At 48.6% G+C, this 14,998-nt stretch overlaps 1 long non-coding RNA gene and 1 pseudogene across 1 annotated transcript; one reads left to right on the top strand and one right to left on the bottom strand.

Annotated features, from left to right (window-relative positions):
• Window positions 1-3,381: 3,381 nt before the first annotated feature.
• LOC139030167 (uncharacterized) lies at window positions 3,382-8,066 on the bottom strand. Its single transcript, XR_011482457.1, has 2 exons — window positions 7,160-8,066; window positions 3,382-7,015 (listed from the first exon to the last, which is right to left on the bottom strand). It is a non-coding gene; the product is annotated as an uncharacterized lncRNA (long non-coding RNA).
• A 274-nt stretch (window positions 8,067-8,340) lies between these two features.
• LOC110149577 (large ribosomal subunit protein uL16-like) lies at window positions 8,341-8,762 on the top strand (annotated as a pseudogene).
• Window positions 8,763-14,998: the final 6,236 nt, after the last annotated feature.

Genomic DNA, 14,998 nt, shown 5'->3' with positions numbered 1-14,998 from the left:
TGGGGCAGCCAAGAGTTGCATACAACTGAACGACTGAACACACACACACACAGAAAATGTTTGCCTTGTTATCAGAAATTAGCAAATGAAAATGTATTTCCGGAGATGTATTAAAAGTTCACAAATACAGCGTTACATAATAGAATAAGTCTAATCAATATTTCAATCTATGAAAGTCATGTGATTTATCCTTAAAGTGATATGCTTTAGAAGAAAAGTCCAAATAACCACAATTCTTATTTGTCATCATCAAATTGTTTTTTCTCCGTCAAACCTCAGTCAGCACTTATCCTAAAATAATATTAATAACTACTGATTATCAAATTTTATTACTTGAATGGCTTAGTTCATTTAATCCTTACACATCTGTGATGTAGGGAATATTATGAAACCTCTTTCACAAATGAGACAGCTGAGGCTGAGGTCAAGTAGCCTGCCCAGTTTCCAATGTTTAGTAACCTGCTCAAACCAGGCCTTGCCTGGCTCCAAATCTTACAGGCTTAAATCCTATGTGCACCAAGCATTTGCAACCACAGGATCAAGAGTTACTGAGTGCATATTCCCTCATAGGTACTTTATATGTCATATCTAGAATCCAGCAACCTCATCCTTCTAAGTAAGGAAAACAAAGTCAGGAGGGAAGCCCAGACCCAGACCCAGAGCCTGCTTCCTGCCCTTTGGGGCCATCCTACTCTTCCAGGCCTGCATGGAAAAACCACCCTGTGGGGTGGGGGGTGCTTTCTAAATGCTGATGCCCAGAGATTCTGATCCCATTGGTTCAGGGGGCCCAGGGTTTCTGCATTATTTTTAAAAGTCTTCAAAGGATTCAAATAGCCCACTGGGCAGAGGGCTAATCACCCCTGCAAGGTCCTTTCCTTCCTTCCAAGTCTGCACTGAGTGGTCATGGGCTCTGGACCCTGTGTTTACCCCGAATCCTGCCCCCCAGGGGCTGCCAGGTGGTGAGGGGTCTGAGGAGGAAGCAGAAAATCACAACCAGCCTGAGAAGTTTCCCAGTGAGGGCCTCCAGCATGCCAGGGAGGTTGGAGGAGAGAGGCTGGAGCAAGGAGGCTTCAGGGAACAGTCAGGAGAAGGTCCATGGAGGAGGGACTTTAAGATGAGTAAGAGTCTGCTGAGAGTAAAGGAGAAAAGGAATCTGCCCACAGTAGCGTCTCCACTTCTCTTTACTGCCAAGGGGCATGAGAACACACCGCCCACCAGAGATGCCACCGTCTCTCCTGGCCCCCTCGGCCCTGCCGGGTGCGGGGAGGACCAACATCTACCCACCAACCCAGAGGAGCCGCAGCCCCAGCACGACTGCCTGGGACGAACTCAATCAGGCGAGACACGTGGAGTTCAATTTCCACTTCAGCTCTAAAGAGCAAAATGGGGATCTGGGTGGAAGTAGGATTGTCGGCGATTTTTCATTATAATTGGGAAAATCACCCAGAAAGGCTGCGAGAGCCGAGATAATCAATCTCCCGTACCGTGCATCAGGGCAGCCTTCCCATCTCATCCCACAGGGATGGAACAGAAGTCCCGAGAGGCCCCGGTGGCGGGGGAGGGGGGGGGCCTAGTGTCACGGGAAGCCCCCTTCCTACAGACTAGTTCCCACTGCCAGAAAAAAAAAAAAAAAAAAAAAAACACCGGGCGACATCCCCACAGCTTCTCAAGGCCCAAATCAATCACCTCCATCTCAATTCCCTTTTCTCATCAAACCCCAGCCATGAACAGGCCCGGCCTCATCAGAATTCTGCAGCGAGGGCGCCAAGACTACAGGAATTGAGAACTAGGTCACCCAGCGGGGAGGGAAGGTCGCCGTGTGGTTTCATCTAACTAGGTGGCTGGAAAGCCCCCAGGCCCCAGTCCTCCCCTGAGTCACCAGATCTCTGTCAAGTGGCGGATTTGCAGAATCCGAAATTCGTTCTTATGGATAAAGAGCACGGGGTGGAGAAGGAGCCCAGGCCATTGTTGAAATCAGATCTGATCATTCAGGATCAATTTCCTGGGTACCTTCTCAACACCCCCCACCCCAGGGAACAAAGCCAAGGGACACTCAGCCCTGGCCAGTGGCTCTGACTGAAAAGAGCTCAGGTCCCTCCTGGGCACAGAAGCAGGGTGGCCGTGAGCAGTGTATGGCTGGGGTTCTGGGGGTGCGCAGGGCAGGCAGAGACAGCCTCTGGCCATGATGCTTGGGCCCAGCTGAGGGTGAAGAACGAGGAGGGATTTCTCCAGATGAATACACTCACTGGTATCCCACCCATCCCCCCCAATTGTTAAGACTCCAGGAGAGCAAGCGTCAGCTCTGAGGTCACAGGGGTACCGGCCTCTCCCTAGAGACCGTGCGCTCAGCATCTCACCCCAGACCCCCAGAACACAAGGAAGAGAACACAGGTTTGGGCTGTGGAGACCAAAGGTTACAGGTGAAGTCATGAGTGGGCATGAGGTTGCCCAGAATTGCAGAATGAATGGAAAAGGTGATCAGGCCGGAGTCCTAGATTCCCACCACTGCCTGGGGATACGGAAAAGAGAAAAGGTCTCTAAGAGCCGGCTTGCTCAGTCGCTCAGTCATATCTGACTCTTTTGGACCCCCTGGACTGTAACCCACCAGGCTCCTCTCTCCATGGGATTCTCCAGGCAAGGATATTGGAGTGGGTTGCCATTTCCTCCTCCAGGTGATCTTCCCGACCCAGGGATTGAACTCGTGTCTCCTGCGGCTCCTGAATTGGGAAGCCCTCTCGCTAAGGGAGCTCAGAAGAAATAAATAGGAGGAAAGCCATCCCTTATTCATTTTTACTGAGAAATAGCCTAGTTTCCTATGAATTTCTGTTCCCAAAGAGCTTCTTTACACTGCAGAAGTGAAAATCACTACCCAGGCCAGAACCCAAAACAGGACTAGAGCAGGGGCAGAAAGTGAGAGATGGTCTCTGCCTGATCTGATCAAGGAAGGCTTCCTGGAGGAGAAGAATAGTGTTTCTTCTGAGCTAATGCCCATGTGGGCTTCCCAGGTGGCTTAGCAGTAAAGAATCTGACTGCCAATGCAGGAGACATGCATTCATTTCCTGAATTGGGACGATCCCCTGGAGAAGGAAATGGCAACCCACTCCAGTATTCTTGCCTGGAGAATCCCATGGACGGAGGAGCCGGATGGGCTATAATCCATGGGTTCGCAAAAAGTCAGATACCACTTAGTGACTGAATGACAACAATGACAACGCCTGTATATAGGAGAACTCACGGAGCGGAGTGGAACAATTGCCTTGAAATAACACATAAGTGGATTCAGAATGTGGCAAAAATCAATGTTGTACATGTAAGCTTTTGGAGGTAGCCTCAGATATGTAAATACCCTAAAGAAGAATGATGTGGAACACTGCTTATAAGTGGTTTTCATGAGGTCATGACTTTTATTGAATCATGAACTATTGAGCCGTTCTATCTTTAATTTGAAAAAGAAAATTCAGGAGATGACACAGAAACACATCAAGGGAAGTTTATCTGTTTGTTCCATTAAAATATTACCTGCCAGAGGAAAGCATGTACTATAATTATTACCCTTGCTCAATGCATGCTAAATATCTCCACGTGGCCAGTGGTTTATTTTCCCTTCAACTTCTCTGCAGTTATTTCAGCTATTTCAGAGAAATCAGCTCAAGCAAGTCAATTTGAAGTTTAAAGAAATGAGACTTGGACTTGGAGATAAATAGTATCATTGCCGCCGATTTCATTGTTTCAAATACAAGATTTTATTTTGAGAAGAAAGTTTAATTAACCAGAGGTGGATCACTAAATTCTTTGACTTTAAAATCGTACTTTCTGCAAGATTTCACCTGTGAAATTCAAAGCCTTTAATTACTGCCTCACATCTTAAAAAGGAGAACCTTTCTTCTGAGTGGCTAATAACATTATTATCCGAGGTAATTACAGATCCGGGGTCTGTGGTCCATCGCACCATAATGCATGGACCACATCACTCTGGTTTTTGAACTCTGAAAGTAATTTGTTAGGGAAACACTTTCTCCCCCACGCTGAAACAGTGTTGATGTTTTGGATCTGCTGTTAATTTCTGTTCTTTTATCTTTTTAAAAAGGGGTGAGGTGGGGGAGAAACATTTAGAAATCAGTCCTTTACTGGATGAATTTCTTCACTTCCCAGAAAGCAAGAAAACAATTGTTTCCTGTAATTGGACAGTTTGATTGGAGGCAGGTGGTGCTGAGCTGAGGAAACTGGAGCCACAAAGCCAATTTTGGCTTCAAGCACATTTCCTTGCGTTTTCAACTCCGGCAGCACAACATGGAAATTGGCTCCACAAAAGCCGACTATAAATTTAGTTCCCATCTCTGTAAGTAGCACCTTATCAGCCATGAAGCGCTTTAGCAACTGGGGCCAGTGTGCACATCTGACATGACTGCAAGGCTGCCCTGAGATACCCCAGCCTTCATTTCTCAGGCCAGTTCTTGCTGCCACAAAACAGGAATTTATGAACAATTCTGGAAGCATCATGTGCCATCGTTTTTAACACACGAGGATTATTTTCCTCTTCTGGGTTCGCTGACCTTCGTGTAGCTCAAGTTGCATTATCTTGAGTTAATATTTGCTTTCAATATTTTGGAGTAACAGGCCGTGTTATCCACAGGTCTGTAACGGGACCACAGATTACAAACATCAGTCCAGAGAAAGGGCCAAAGTCAGAGGCGTGGAGGGTCCGCGGGAGCCGTCTGTGACTCCTCTGCTGCTTCCATCCAAACGTCCCCCAGCCTCTCCCCGGTTTCTCTGCCTCCACACCCGCCTACGGCAGCTGACAAGCTATAGTCCTTCGCAGAGAAGCAGCGGCTCAGAGAGGTGAATTGCTTTGACCAAGGTCACACAGGAAGTTAAGAACAGAGAACTAATAGGCTTAGAATCTGACTTCCCAGCCCACTGCTTCCAGTACATATTTCTCCATTAATTCCCTCCCTGCTAAAAATCCATAATTCAAAACAGTCATGTTTAAGCAACTGGACACAGTAACAGGGCGGGGTTGGGGGGTGAAGAAAGGCAGGAGGAAATTTATCTGATGAGTCTATCCAACCATTGTCCTTTGTATATTCTACATATTAAATAAGTTACTTCAAAGCTCCACTCATTTTGTCACTAATTTCTGGCCATACTTAAATTTTCTTTAAAAAGAACTGTTAATCTGATGGTTACATAAATTTTAATCTCCTATTTATTTTTAGTAGTTGCAAATAATCTCTTCTAATCCTAAATAAATTAATGGCTTAAATAACCTCATTCCCAAATAAATTTCACAGGGTCAATCTACATATCTGTACAGAATTATTTTACCAAAAAACAAACAAACAAACAAACAGGTTGCAAAGTTTGCTTAGAGCTTTGGAACTACAACACTATTTTCCAAGGTGATTACATCAAAGGAAATACCATTAAATTTTCCTTTCCAAGCTAATGGGTACCCATGGTTTAAAGTCTTGACTTCATTAATGAGAGTCCCTGAATCTAAACACCAAAGGTTTAAGTGCAAACAATGAGTCTACTCCTCCACTCTCTTTCCTTTTAATACTTGGCTTAATAATATTCTCTAAACGATGGTCTCTAAAGACACTGCAGGAAGAATTAGAGCTGTCCTCTCTCCCAGACAGTTGGAGAAAGAATTCCCCAGCCCTTTGCGTGTGTGCTCAGTCAATTTAGTCATGTCCAGCTCTTTGCGACCCCGTGGACAGACGTATAGCCCACCAGGCTCCTCTGTCCATGGGATTTCACAGGCAAGAATACTGGAGTGGGTTGCCATTTCCTTCTCCAAGAGATCGTCCCAACCCAGGGATCAAACCTGTGTCTCCTGCATTGCAGGCAGATTCTGTACCGATTAAGCTACCAGGGAAGCCCTCCCCAGCCCTTGGCTGTGTCATAATGCCCAAGGCCCAAGCTTTGTGGCTCCTACCCTAGTGGCTGCCGGTGGCTAGCAGGGAACAGAAGAGACGGGCACACAAGCACTGTGACCATTTTCTAAGAAAGATCTCATGCTGATTAAACCTTTCAGAAAGCAGATTGAGTTTGCACAAGGAGACCTGGTTGATAGCTAACTCAGAAATCTTGGCATCACTACAGAACCAATATTTTCACAGAGGTGACACAGTCTTAAACAATGTCGTCAGTGTGAAGGACACAGGCACCCTTCGATCAGCATCCAGCAAGGGTAATTTTTCCTCCACCTTTTCTGGAGGAAGAGGCTGATGAAGGGTTTGGGATGGGGGGTATGAATGAGAAAGGTGGGTAGGGCGGTGGGGAGTTTGAGTGCCCCTTCAGCACTGTTTCAATAGACGCAGCAATGGCCACAACTCACAGAAAGCTGGCCCAGCCAGGTTCAAACAGGTTCAGGGATCTTGCTGACACCAGCCCTGCAGCTGTTTGGTTTTCCTAATATGTGTAGAAATAGCTACACAGAACTTGGCTTAACCTCAATTTAACCACATAAAGTCAAAAGCATGTTGCATTTCCCCTAAGTGGGAGGCGGGCCAGCAGCAGCATCTTTAGAGCCCCTGGGCCTTAATGCACCAGGGCCGCCAGCAGAATGGCCCCTGCCTCTTTCCTTTCCACCAGCCTCTGAGTCTCCCATCAGAGAGAGGAATTCAGATGCTGACCCACAGAGGGAACGGCGCTTACACAACCTGGAGACTGCTGCTGGGAACTGCCAAGCATGAGGAAGGCTCCGTCACGCACCATCTAGGCACAGGCTTGGGGATCAGGAGGGTTCAGGATCTGCCCCAGAGCTCCTCGCTGGATCCTAGAGATTCACACAGTCCTCTTGGCAGTTTCCTCCTCGGGCTGGCGAGTCCTGGCCTGCCTCCCTGGGGGCTGGTTTTAGAACAGATCATGTTCATGAAGGCGGCACACTGCTTGCTGAACAGCTGGTACTCAGCAAACAGTAACTGTGAGGGTTGACACATCACTTCCCATGGTCTCCATCCATCCAAAGGTGTCCGCATCCACAGCCAGGCCACCGAGCCATCGGGGAATCCTGACATGTCAACAGAAGCAGAGAGCACATGGTAGACGTCAGCCACCCCTTTAAGGTGACTCTCACCCTCTCCCCGGAGCCCACCCACTCCCAGCTGGAAAGGAGCGAGCATTTCGTTTCTGATTCCCTCCCTCTCATACTCACAGCCAAGCGGCCTTCCTTTGCAGCAGCCTTCCATCCCCTTCCATCCCTCTTTCCCCTTCTTCCATCTTCTCAGGTCCTTCTTCAGCTTGAAGCCCAGCACACTGGAAAATTCACACCCTGAAATGCGGGAGACCCAGATTCCATCCCTGGGTCGGGAAGATCCCCTGGAGAAGAAAATGGCAACCCTCTCCAGTATTCTTGCCTGGAGAATCCCATGGACAGGGGAGCCTGCCGGGCTATAGTCCATGAGGTCACAAAGTGTCGGACACAGCTGAGCCACTAACACTTTTTTCTGCACTTGTACCAAGCCCCTCCCCCACTAGATACCAGCAGAATTAGGTAAGGATGAGAGAGCAGCCAGCTGTCCAGGAAGCACTGTCCAGGGGAGGCAGGCAGGAAGGCCCTCACAATGTGGATCTGACATTGCTCTCCTGCCTCTTCTCAAGCCACCCTCCTCTCTGCAGCTGAGAGTCACTTAGAACCCTTTTCACCCATCAGACTCCGTGCCTTGATTTCTGGCCCACATCTCTAGGTGTCCAGGTCCTACCCAGCAACCCTAATGCAGGGTCACCCAGCCCATTTCAGACTTCTTACTGTGACTCAACCACAAATCGGCCCCTATTGTTACTGACTTTCTATGTAAATAGATCTTCCCTTCCAGCTGGGAGGCAGGGTTGCTGGCATCACACAGAACCTGCTTCTCAGGCTTTGGTCTCAGCTGTGATGGAAAGACAACCCTCTGCAGGAAACAGCCCTCCTCCAACCACTGTGCCCACAAACCCTCAGTTTAGTTTGGATGGATTTCTAGCCGAGTCCTCAACACAGCGAACACCCTTATCGGGCAAGAGGCAGACTGATGAGAGAACTGCTTCTGCTCCATTTGGAAAGCTTCCCGCTCCCTGTGAAAGGCCTGGCCGGTCCACAAAACCCAGGATCCATCAGATTTGGAAATCCCCCTGTCACAGTATCCTCTTTCCACTCTCCCATCAGGAGGTCATCTAACTTTTCCTTGAGTTTCCTCAGGGATGGAGTATTCCCACCCGTGGAGGCAGGTCCTTCCATTCTCAGACGTTTTCCGTTGCTGGGAGGAATTCCTGTGTGTTGAGCTCCCAGTGGACACCAGCAAGCCTCAGTGCCTCCCAGCAGATTTTCGGCTCACCGTTGAAGATCATGGTGTCACCATGCGCCGCCACCCAGCCTGGTGTTACCAGTATCAGTATCATAAGGACAAGCTGCACCCAAAGTTTCACTTCTGCCAAGGTGTCCCTGATGCTATGATCCACGTCTTTGACCTGGGGCAGAAGGAGACCAAAGTGGGTGAGTTCCCACTCAAGCCCTGGAGGCTGCTCATATTTGTGCCAACACATACCTGGTGAAAAGCTGTGGCAGAGATGGCTCTCATTATCTGCATGCAGCTCCACCCCTTCCCCATCACCTGCATCCACAAGACGTTGTCCACGCTGGAGCTGATCGCATCTGACAGGCTCCAGACAGGTGTGCGCAGTGCCTTTGGAAAGTGCCAGGGCATAGTGGCCAGGGTCCACAAGGGCCAAGTCATAATGTCCACCCTCACCAAGCTGCAGAACAAGAGGCAGGTGACTGAGACCCTCCGCGAGGCCTTGTTCAAGTTCCCTGGCCACCAAAAGATCCCCATCTCCCAGAAGTGGGGGTTTATGAAGTTTAATGTGGATGAATTTGAAAACATGGTGGCAGAAAAAGTGGCTCATTTCAGATGGTTGTGGGATTAAATACATCCCTAATCGTGGCCCCCTGGACAAATGGCAGCTATCCCTTCCTTACACCTGCCTGCATGCTAAGTCGCTTTAGTCGTGTCTGACTCTGTGTGACCCCACGGAATGTAGCCCGCCAGGCTCTTCTGTCCATAGGATTCTCCAGGCAAGAATACTGGAGTGGGTTGCCATGCCTTCCTCCAAGGGATCTTCCCACCCCAGGGATCAAACCCGAAGCTCCTGCGTTGGCAGAGGGTTTCTTTACCTCTAGTGCCATCTGGGAAAGCCCCTCTTTACTCATGTCCTCCAACAAATCCTACTTTCCTGTCCAAAAAAAAAAAGTATTGAGCACCACTTGCATGACTGTGAAAGGATAAAATGGAAAATGAGAAAAACTTAGGTCCTGTCTACCTAAGCCTACCATCAAGGGATCATTATAACAAGGTAAGAAAATTATTGTGTAAAGAAAAAAAATACACCAAAACAAAATACATCAAAGAGAAATAGCAGTGAACTTCTGGTTGTGAAAATACAAGAAGTTCATTTTCTTCTCTTCTTTTTATTTTTATTTCTTTTTTTTTTTTTGGTGTGTGTGTTTTTAAATGTGGAGCAATGATGATTTCTTTTTTCAGATGTAAAGTTCTGATTTAAAAGGCATGTGCCCCCCATGTCACCACCTACTCTCACCCAGGGTGTCCGGGAGAGCCTCCTGGTACCAAGCTGTGGGCCCCATTCAGGGATCAGCTCTGGCTCCTCTCCACGCCCTAGCAGATCACAGGCTTTCAGGGAATACTCCCACGGGGGCAATGCAGTAGAATGAAGAGGGCACACAGCCTGGCAACAGGGCAGGTCCGAGCGTGAGTCCCAGCTCAGCCCATCCCCTAGTGGGCTGACCCTGGGTGTGAGGGTCCCCCAGTTCCTCCATCCCCCACTTCCTCTCCCACAAGTTGAGCAGCCCTGCAAGTGGTGCAGACCCACAGACGTGACACAAGCCGTGGGCTCCCCATTAGCAAAGGTGATGGTTTGTGGGACTTAGTTGAACCCCAGCAACTGCCCTCATCCCATTTCTCTGTTTTTGCTTCCATCTGACAAAGGTCACTAAGCCCATTTATCAGACTACCTCTTAAGGGTAATGCCAGGGTGTTTAACGTTTCACATTGGCCCATTAGGTGGTATAGATGCGGCCTGTGAGTGGCTGTGTTCCTCTCCAGAGCAGGACCGAGGACAGGGCTGCAGGAGCAAGAGCCAGGTTGAAGCACCCTGTTCTAGGAGGGACTCAACAAAAGCAGGCGTTCCAGCATTTTCCATGGCAGGCAACAGTGCTTATCCTACCCTGCCCACCTCCTGTGACCCTCACTCCGCTTCACCAGGAGGAAGAACTGGTGTGATTGGAGCTGCAGGTCCCAGAGAACATAAACAATGCCGGGGATGAGGGTCATTCTCAGATGAGCCGAGATAAGCTAGTTGCCTGTTTTCCTGACCTTCACAGTCATTCACACACAGTGGATGGATGATAACATTTAACTGTTTCTAATCACTGCAGTGTCAGACTTTATTTTTTTGGGCTCCAAAATCACTGCAGATGATGACTGCAGCCATGAAATTAAAAGACGCTTACTCCTTGGAAGGAAAGTTATGACCAACCTAGATAGCATATTAAAAAGCAGAGACATTACTTTGCCAACAAAGGTCGAGGCTATGGTTTTTCCAGTGGTCACGTATGGATGTGAGAGTTGGACTGTGAAGAAAGCTGAGCACTGAAAAATTGACGCTTTTGAACTGTGGTATTGGAGAAGACTCTTGAGAGTCCCTTGGACGGCAAGGAGATCCAACCAGTCCATCCTAAAGGAGATCAGTCCTGGGTGTTCATTGGAAGGACTGATGCTGAAGCTGAAACTCCTATACTTTGGCCACCTCATGCGAAGAGTTGACTCATTGGAAAAGACCCTGATGCTGGGAGGGATTGGGGGCAGGAGGAGAAGGGGATGACAGAGGATGAGATGGCTGGATGGCATCACTGACTCAATGGGCATGAGTTTGAGTAAACCCCGGGGAGTTTGTGATGCACAGGGAGGTCTGGTGTGCTGCGATTCATGGGGTCGCAAAGAGTCGGACACGACTGAGAGACTGAACTGAACTGAACTGAATCACTGCAAACAGTGACTGCAGTCACAAAATTAAAAGATGCTTGCTTCTTAGAAGAAAAGCTCTGACAAACATAGACAGCATATTAAAAAGCAGAGACATCACTTTGCTGACATAGGTCTGTATAGTTAAAGCTGTGGCTTTTCCAATAGTCGTGTGTGGATTTGAGATTTGGACCATAAAGAAGGTTGAGCACCAAAGAATTGATGCTTTCGAACTGTGGTCCTGGAGAAGACTCTTGAGACCTTGGACATCAAGGAGATCAAACCAGTCAATTCTAAAGGAAATCAACCCTGAATATTCTTTGGAAGCACCGATGCTGAAGCACCAATACTTTGGCCACCTGATGTGAAGATCCAATTCACTGGAAAAGACCCTGATGCTGGGAAAGACCAAGGGCAGGAGGAAAAGAAGGCGACAGAGGATGAGATGGTTGGATGACACCACTGAATCAATAGACTTGAGTTTGAGCAAACTCCAGAAGATAATGAAGGACAGGGAAGCGCAATCCATAGGGTCGCAAACAGCTGCACACGCCTGAGCAACTGAATGAGTGAACAACAACAGCAGTAACTCCTCCACACAGCAAAGAGTGAACTTAAGCCATTTCTTTGGGAGACTTTTAGGGTTTAAATGTGTTGTGTTCTCTGCATTAGGCATTTGTGAATACGAAATGAACCTCTTCTTTTCCTTTCTTATTCTCCGAAAGAGGACAATCTCAGGAAAGCATCGCCAGCGATGTTCAGGAGACGGGTGGCCTAGAGTTAGCCCTGTCTTGGATAAGTCTCCTTTCCTCTGGAGCCCCAGTTCCCAGCTGTGAGATGCATGGTCTGGACCAGATCATGGCTCAGCGCCCTTCTAACCCCACAGCAGGAATCTTACTCCCCTGCCATCACTGTCGTGAGTCCGTCTCCGGTTTTTCTCTTCCCTCTTTCAACGCCACTTAATAAGTCACCAGGCTCTCCTTCCTGTCACATTTACCTGCTCAATGGGCAAAATCTGCCAAGAATGTACAGTGCCTGGGGCAGAGGAAGCCAGTAGCACGCACTCCACCCCAAGGGCAACCGGAGAGCATAGAGGAGCCAGCCAGACAAGTGCTAGTTCCCAGACCACAGACTCCAGACCCCTCTCGAGACCCAACTTCATTTGCCTAACTCCCAGCTGCCCCAACCCTGGGTAACCAGCAGCAAGAAGTGACATTTCTCTACCTGGAGGTTTACATCTGTATTGATGTGCCGGAGCTGCCACTATAAAGCACCACAGACCAGGTGGTTTAAGCAACAAGAATTTATTTTGAGACTGGAAGTCTGAGATCAAAGCGTCGGCAGGGTTGGTTTCCCTTGAGGCCTCTCACCTTGGCTTGTAGACGCTCTGCCTTCTCCCCATGTCCTCACGTGGTCACCCTTCTGCGTGTTTCTGTGCCCTAATCTCCCCCCACTATGGTGGGTTAAGCCCACCATGTGACCTCGCATTACCTCAGTCATTTCTTTAAAAATTCTGTCTCCAAATACAGTCAGGTCTGAGGTCCTGGGAGTTAGGATTTCAGTCTGTAAATCTGGGGGACACAACTCTGTCCATAATATCATCCATATTATTACTTTACCCATGAGAAAGCTGAGGCTTTTCCTAGATCTCAGAGCAAACTGGGAAGGAAGGGAGGCAGGAAGAAAGGAAGGAGGGAGGAAGCAAGAGACAGGTATTAGTATATTTTTTAAATCCTCCATTTGCACCTTGATGTTCTGTTTTCCAGGGCTTCCCGGGTGGCTCAGTGGTAATGAAATCCCCCTCCAATGCAATAGCTGCAGAAGACCCGGGTTCGAGTCCTGGGTCAGGAAAATCCCCTGGAGGAGGAAATGTCAACCCTCTCCAGGAGTCTTGCCTGGAGAATCCCATGGACAAAGGAGCCTAGCGGGCTATAGTCCACAGAGTCACAAAGAGCTGGACACAACTGAACGTGCACAGATGCATGCACCCATGTCCCTTTCCTATTTCTTTAATGCAATATGAAGATAAACTGCATCACCCCCTTAAGATAGTCAAAGAAATGCACCTGCAAGCAAAGTTCCCAGGAGGTGGTGCAGGTGGCGTCTGCCGGGTAGAGAGGACCCGCAGAGCTGGCTGAAGTCCTTCCTGGCCCGCATTCCACTTCGTGAGTCAGACCCAGCCTTCCTGTGGCTGGAATGTGCGGGCCTGCAGTGCTTATTCCTTCTCCACTTTGTGATGAGGCTTCTGATAAGGGTGACCCTCCCTCCGACAGGTGCGACCCTACACCCTGACTCACCCTCTCCTGTGGGTGTCGGACCCAGGACCTCACATGTGCCGGCCGCCCCCCACTTTCCAGCCTACCAGGACAACCACGTCCATCTCCTCCTGGCCAGGAACTCAGCAACTGGGCACTGCTGGTGTTTGTTCGAAGGTTCAGTATCTGAGACTCATGACTAAATTCAGTAATAACACCACAATTTCACCAAAAAGCATTATAGTGATTACTGAGTTATATTAGGAGCTTATTTAAGATAACATCTTATTTGCACAATGTAGTTCAAATAGATGGTTAGAGCAGAGAGCACAGTTGTTAAACTCCTGTGTACATTAGCATAATCACACTGGAAGTGTGTGCCACTTTTAAACATATGAACAGCTAAAACCGAAGAATAAATATATGTCTTTTAAGGTGGTGGCACAGTTAGAATAAGAGGGTTTAGGTTTATATGTAAACAGGAATTTAGTTGTCTCTTTAGCACAGTACAGTAGGATGTAAAAATCTCTCCAAGACAGCTTTGTTAAAGAAGCCAAATCTCTCATCCCAAACTGCTGCATTTCGTTAATAATAGTTTCTGATTATCAGATATCTTCTCTGTGCCAGACACAGTGCTGGGCACCTTACATAACTCTCTCATGTCATTTATTCCTCCTTGCACTGTAACAATAAATATTATTATCCCCATTGGAAAGATGGCAAAATCGAGGCTCCAAGAGGTGAATTGACTTGTCTGAGGCCACACAGCTAGAACAAGAATTCAGATCTCACTCCAGCATCTGGGCATCCTCTGTGTTCCCTGCACCTCTGTTATTGCAGTTGTTCAGTCGCTAAGTTCTATCCATCTCTTCATGACCCCATGGATGGCAGCACACCAGGCTTCCCTGTCCTTCATCATCTCCCAGGGCTTGCTCATACTCAGGCCCATTGAGTCGATGATGTCATCCAACCATCTCATCCTCTGTCACCCCCTTCTCCTCCTGCCCTCAATCTTTCCCAGCATCACGGTCTTTTCCACTGAGTCGACTCTTCGCATCAGGTGGCCCAAATATTGGTGCTTTAGCTTCAGCATCAGTCCTTCCAATGAATATTCAGGGTTGATTTTATCCTGTGTTACCTGTCAAAAAATGGGGCATGTCCAGCTGGGTTCCAGACAAGGCTCGGGGGTCTCCATCAGCCCCCAGGGCTCTCTAAATGACCCTGGTTGCAGAACCCTCACTCAGCTCCAGAGCATGGAAGGAAAGCAAGCCCAGAACCTAGCCAGTGAGGGCGGCCTTCTGCACCGACGCTCTGCCCCGCCCTGAGACCCAAGCAGTGCTGGGGGTGCTCCATGATGGAAGCCAACCGTCCTCGAGCACATGGGAACTTCCGGGGAAAGATTGAGGGCAGGAGGAGAAGGGGGTGACAGAGCCCCTGACCTCACCTTGCTGCCGCCCACAACCATCCCACTCAGGTGCTCTCACCTGATGAGTGGAGACTCATCCCTGCTCCATGTCGCTCATCATAGCCTAGCAGAAGGCTTTCTGTGCTAGACTTTGTTTTTCTTAAAAGAGAAATGTGACCTGTGACCCCTGAGCAGCTCTGAGCAGCTCAGATCAGCTCCGGGCCATGCGCCCCAGCCCACCAGCCTCCCAGCTCCAAAGCTGTGCTTGAGCTGCCTTCAGACTGCCACATCTAGGACTTCTTTCCCAGTCATTCAAAAAC

Source organism: Odocoileus virginianus, chromosome 2, assembly GCF_023699985.2.
Source record: "Odocoileus virginianus isolate 20LAN1187 ecotype Illinois chromosome 2, Ovbor_1.2, whole genome shotgun sequence".
NCBI classification, from domain to species: Eukaryota; Metazoa; Chordata; class Mammalia; order Artiodactyla; family Cervidae; genus Odocoileus; species Odocoileus virginianus.
The sequence above is the reverse complement of the archived record's forward strand: the minus strand, read 5'-3'. Positions and strand labels throughout refer to the sequence as shown.